The sequence below is a fragment of the Amblyomma mixtum genome, chromosome 2 (genome assembly GCF_055824585.1).
Source record: "Amblyomma mixtum isolate Tamu chromosome 2, ASM5582458v1, whole genome shotgun sequence".
Lineage (NCBI taxonomy): Eukaryota > Metazoa > Arthropoda > Arachnida > Ixodida > Ixodidae > Amblyomma > Amblyomma mixtum.
The window spans coordinates 162,456,209-162,462,442 of NC_143013.1; the positions used below are offsets into that span (position 1 = coordinate 162,456,209).

Consider the following 6,234-nt stretch of genomic DNA (forward strand, 5'->3'; position numbering starts at 1 on the left):
TGGGCCTCAGCAAGGGCTCACACAAGGTGCGGTAAGGTCGTCCCTGAGGCAACGTGATACTGCCAAAATTACCTGGAAATGTTGCAATGTTGCAGGGGTTACACGTACTGAAAGGAGAAAATTAAGAAAGTACGGAGGCTGGGACACATCTTAAGGTGGTACTTGTGAATCACTGTGTATTTTGAGGGACTGTTCTGCTACCGTATACGCCTGTGCACACAGACAGGGAAGCTACGGGGAAAGCGTTGTTTGGTAACTGTCATCACTGATTACTTAGTTAAATATGGGGTCCTTCACTCCATGCAAGGACACTGGCATGAAAGCTACAAACTGTTGGAAATGAAAAGTTGTATGTCATTCAGAGATCTGCCCTCGGCCATTGTTTACGAGACATTGGACGCATACCTAGCACACTTCCCTCTTTTCCGCATCTCTGGAGGCATCTGCATATATCATATAGTGTAAAAAGAATTTTTTCCATCTTTTTCTTCTTTCGTCCTTCCCACAGCACAATGTATCCAACACAAGCCTAGCTAAACTCTCCGCTTTTATAATTTCCGTTTTTCTTTCGCTGCAGTGCCCAAAGATACACCTCAAAGACTGTTCATTCTCACTGAGCGTATGGAGGATGTAGCTGCCGGCCCATGGCTAAATCTCATCCAACATGATAGTGGATGCTGCCAGCCAGTGCACTATGCTGCGGGCAACACTCTTCTCTGCGAAGCATTTGCAAGTTGCATGCCACATATTGTGACTTGTGAGGAGTTCCAAATGGAAGTTTTCCCATTCTTATATCGCCGGCTGTCATTCAGATGAAGTGAATCAAGCCCAGCTCTCCCAAAAAATCCCCGATATATGTCTTCACACCCGGTTGCACGTGCATATATATAGCACTACCATCGCTCGCACCAGTTCACATATATAAGCAGCAAGCTACGCGGGGTGCACCAGCAGCTTGGTGCTTTCGCACTGGTCTTGTAATCTGTCAGCTATGCTCATAATTTAAGCAAGTTATCACCAGCACTGAAGCGCAGCAGAATGCTTGCTAGATCGAGCGCCTATGCTCTGCACAGCACGCATATTCCTAGATGCACCTATCCGTATTACATAAGAAACATAATGCTAGCTCTTTTTTATCACCAGATATAATATTCATCTTTAAAATATTTATATTATGCCTCACAGCCATGCAAAAACAATAGTATGGGGAATTTATTTACAGCGTTGACCTAGGTAACTCGAAGAGATAATCCACCACAATACACAAGAACATTGTATAGGAGCAACCACAAAGCAGGAAGCATGTACAGACCACTTCCGGGCCAACATTGACATTTCTGACGGGAATACAAGGAAAGTGCCTAGCTCGCTGCTTGGTCTTTCAGGCGGAAATTTGCACATATTGAGTGGTTCGAGCTTAGCATGAGCCAATGGGCCCTTCTCAGCCAATGCCACACACCACACGTGTATTTGGAGCACTGATCCTGCACACGCACTCAGCTTCGACTGAGGGACAGCGGATCGTCGCAAGTAAACAAACCTTCAAGTTCACATAGCGGACTTCAGCGCACAACAGAAAAGCACACCTGTGCACCATGCTGCATGGAAATAGCCAGGAATAATTTTGCAGTTCACACACCCTAACCAAACGACATGTGGTGAACAGTGCAACCGGAGAACATGGTGTTTGTCATGCGATCAAGCAGTTCATCGCATGGAGCTCTCAGATTATGTGCGCCAAACACCAATTGGCCCATTCCGGGCAGTGAGTAAACATTCTTGGGCCCAAGGTATGACTAATCCTCATAGAATTCAAAGGAGAACTATGAGAGTAAATCGAGCAGACTACCAGGCAAGAATCAAATGGCCGGACTTTGAAAAACACTGTCAGATTTGTCCACTGTATTTGGAAAAAAAATGCTCCGGGTCTACCCAACGTACTAAGGGGAGGAAATGCACCGGGTCCATCCGGCGTACCTTTAGCCACAGCCTCCTCTCGCAGTCAGTAGTGAGAGCACACCATACAAAAATTTCACTGCTCTATTTAATAACCCCATTGTGAGTTATATAAACAAAAGACTTAGCAGATGAATGCAATTCCAAAAAATGCTGGAGCTAAAGAAGATTATTTTTTGACAGAACTCATAAAATGACTGTTAACGTGAACAAGGAAGCCTCATTGACTTAGTGTGCTCAAAACATTGGCTGCAAAAATGAAGCACTGTGGTTGCAAAGGCTTGTACACTTACACCATGATTCCAGTCATGTTGACTGACATGATAAGTACAAACACCATGCATGACCCGCCACTAAACCAGGGTGTCAAGCAAGCTACTTTCTTCCAGTTCCCTGACTTTTCCATGGTTTCCCCGACTATTTAAGTCAAAATCCTCTGAATACTGAACAGACGGGAAAACACAGTGGCCAATGGTAATGGACAGTATACATGATCTGTTCACAGCAAAAAACTATATACTGAAACTTCAAACGCTGCAATCAAAATGAATCTGCTCTTATTTGAGGCAGCTGATTTCTTCTTGAAGAAAGTCCAGCTTCAATGCGACTTATGAAGCTATCTTTGCTTTTTCTGTTCCATTTCTCTAACACAAATGGTTAACATAACCTTTATTCTTCTGAGCATACGTTGTCTCCACTAAGTGTGTTCATATTTCAAATTTTTCTTTTAAAGTGCACAGTATTAAAAATTGGCTTAGATTACAAGACAAGTGTGTTTCCACATAATACAGCAATGAAAAGCACCAGCCATTGGACAAATATTCAAATCCTCCTCAATTATCCTATTCGAACACCGATTAAGCACCACAAAATACAAAAACAAAATAGAAAATATAGCATACCCTCCAAATAACGCCAGAACCACATCAGCTGCCAGAGCTCAAGATCAAAGAAGCTCCAGCAGCCGTAGTGTAAATGCGATCAAACCATCACAAAGTTCATCGCAGTTACATGAACACAAGTCCTCGTACTTACTAATAGCGAAGGAATGCTGACAATTTCTGCTAAGTACCATCTACGACGTCAAATCCATCAAATCTGCATGGCGACACATTCAAATCTATCCATAAACAATGGATGGTTACATGGCCACAAAAGGGTTACTGGCATTGCATGCACACATGCACTCTTCAGTAAACCCTCTCCCCTAGGTGCTGTGCTCCTCTGGGCAAGTATCTATGACCCCTATGAGCAAGCAACGTGTATGACTTCCACCAAAATAGCCATATACTGCTACATAATCTCAGAAGCAATATAGTACCATGTACCCCTTCCAACCCTTTCATATTAGTGACTGGGCACCATGCAATGCAGGTAGTATAGCCATAATCTGTGAAGAAGTGGTTGAAGATCAACTCCACAAGAAATAGTTTTATCTGTCTTTCCTTTCCACAGATTTTTTTCAGAGCGCTATTTTACCAGCTGCATTAACCAAGCAGCAGCAGCAGCAGCAAAATTTCATTCCATAGCTGATTCGTTGCCTGGGTTCAGCAAACATTTTCTTACTTTTTTAAAAATTGCTTTTGCACTTTGTTAGCATTTTCATAAAAAGGTCTTATGATAAAGTGGTATATGCCTATAACTTTTATAATCACTGCGTATTTGAGAAGTGGCAAAACCAAAACAAGAAAGGTTATCACAAGTCAGTTAACAAGCGAGATAGGTACTTACTGCTGTGTGAACTCCAGGCAGAAGCTTGTTTCCTTGGGGTACACAACATTGAAAGCAAAGTGCACCAAAAACATGAGCTTGAAAGACTGGCATGGGTTGGCTGCGTGCATCACTGGCAGGGTGTCGATGCATATGGTGAAGCGCCTCGCAGTAAGGAAACTGCCTCCTGCACAAACAAGTTTTAAATCAGGAATGCTCGCCCGAGTGCGGTACCACAGAGTTATACCTTTTGCAATGATGAAAGGAGAACATGGCATGTCCCCGATGTCGTCATCACTGGCAGATCCCTGGCATAAGAGGGAGTTAAATGCGTATAAGAATTGTCTACTAAAGTAGCACCATGTGAAAGCTGCAACTTTAAACCAGTTACAAATAAGCATGCAGCAGAGTACAAGCATAAATAAGTCATTTCTGCGCTTGCTCACGCTCTTATTTTTCCCAACAATGCGTGGTGATATGCTTTGGAGTGTATACAAAGAAGCGTCAACCACATATAAAGGCCCTAAAAATCAGCACAGGCATGTACACGTGCTGGATTGTCTACAATACATAAACATTGCAACATTTTAGTCAAATATAGCACCAGAACAAAGTGTAAAAGCCTCCCAAGAGCAAAACAGGCCCTCCATAGAGTGGTGTCGAGAGACTGTACTAGCACTGCAGTTAATCCGGCTGACCGGTAGTGATTAACCTTGCACCTGCCAGCCTCCTCAAATGTCACACTACTAGGTCACAGGGGAATTATTTAACTTAAGTAGAGCGCAGCTTGTGTTTTATCTCAAGCAACCGAGCAAACTGTTTGTAAATGACTATGTTTTAAGTAGCATAGTACGAGGTACTAAGGTGCGCAGTCGTCGTGATCGGCGCAGTGCTGCGGAAAGTTCGAGCTCGCGTAGTGAATGCTGAATGGTGTACTGTTATCTCGAAGCGCCCATTTAGCAAGTACACGAACTATTTACTAAAGAAGCACCAGAAAAACGCAAGCAGCAGATATCGTATTCAACAGCCACAGAGCCCAAGCAGACACGCGCGGCACGGCTGTGGGCGAGCGGATGTACGGATGGCAGTGGCTAACCCTTCGTATCGGGCGGTGGCTCGCGCCTCCAGCCTAGGATTCCACCCCCCGCCCCTTTTTAATTTATATTTTAATATGTATAATTTGGCCATCTTGCATAAAGTTACTCCTCCCTTGACCTATTCCACGGGCTGGTCGAAGCGATGCGATTGACATTGGAGGATACGGACTGAGCTCGCGTGTCGAAGGCGCTCAAAAATCTCGAATGTTGGCTCCAATGACATCAGTGCCATTGAAAAACTTTCCTGTGGCAGCACAAGTACGGCATTTGAAACGCCTGTGTAGAAACTTTTCAGCCTGCGTTGACCCGTGCAACGCTATTTCGGCCCAAAGATAAGATGAGTTAAATCTTACAAAATGAACACAATTACTGTATTACTTAAACCGGCATAAATAAACGTGAATAAAAATAAAAAGACACAACGTACACTTATGATCCTTTCTTAGACGAGAAACAAATTTGAAAATCCCGCGCTCTTTGACGTCCTCCTCCGCTAACCAATCGCGTACTTCCCTGGCCTAAAATTTCCCGCGCTTACTCACTCGGTTGTTTTAGGAGTGCATATCTCCAGACAAAGCAAAATTTGTGCATTTTCCCGCAAACTATCGCACTCTTCCGTGTTTCTCGCTTGTGTTCCTCTCTCTTCCGCGCGCTGTGCACCTTTTGTGAGAGACAGTAAAGCAGCAGTGACGCATCGGCGGTGAAGCGGCTGTGGTGGGCACGCTCAATGTCCGCCGGAGATTTATCTTCACTGCCCTGTTCAACAGCAGTACAAGCCCGCAACAATACTCCCAAAAGACGACAAAAAGCGTATCATTCATGCCGGTAGAAATGTGCATCACTCACCTTGTGTGCGAACGGTCTGATCGGTGAAAATCACGGACACAGCACGCGGGTATTATCCTAGCTCCCCGCTCATCACGTCCATGCCGTCGTCCATGATGTCCATGATGCCGTAAATCGATGAATACAGGATCGCAGCAAATAGTACTGCTTCTTCACGCTTAAAATATGCAACGTGATTGATGAAAAGTAGCAAAGGTTTTTCGGATCACTTTTTTGTGTAACGGCGGTGCTCACGTCACCACCTTTCGATGAAATGAGCGAGTTGCAGCTCCAAAAACAGAAAATTAATTTCTTTTTTGTGAACGTGTTTCTGTTAAGGGCGAAAAACAGATATTCTCTGTATGACAACAGAAAATTTCCGTAAAAATGCTTGTCATTTCACACACATTTCTTACAGTGTACAGAGCCTCACGCCAGCTCTACCCCCCGCCCCACCCCTCCCTAGATGTAAGACGCTCTAACCCCTCCTAGAAAACAAACAAGCAACGCTCTGGCGCAGACTACAGACACACTCTCTTCCCTCACCCCTTACCCTAGCCCACTATCATCCCTCCTTCCCCACTCCGGCATGCGCCGTATGCCCAGAACCCTTCGCCTCTTCCTTCCACATCCTTTCCCTCTTCCC

General features: G+C 44.5%; 1 long non-coding RNA gene across 1 annotated transcript; it reads right to left on the reverse strand.

Moving 5' to 3' along the window:
* Window positions 1-3,782: 3,782 nt before the first annotated feature.
* LOC149361441 (uncharacterized) lies at window positions 3,783-5,630 on the reverse strand. The gene is made up of 3 exons (XR_016288411.1): window positions 5,610-5,630; window positions 3,914-3,974; window positions 3,783-3,853 (listed from the first exon to the last, which is right to left on the reverse strand). It is a non-coding gene; the product is annotated as an uncharacterized LOC149361441 (long non-coding RNA).
* Window positions 5,631-6,234: the final 604 nt, after the last annotated feature.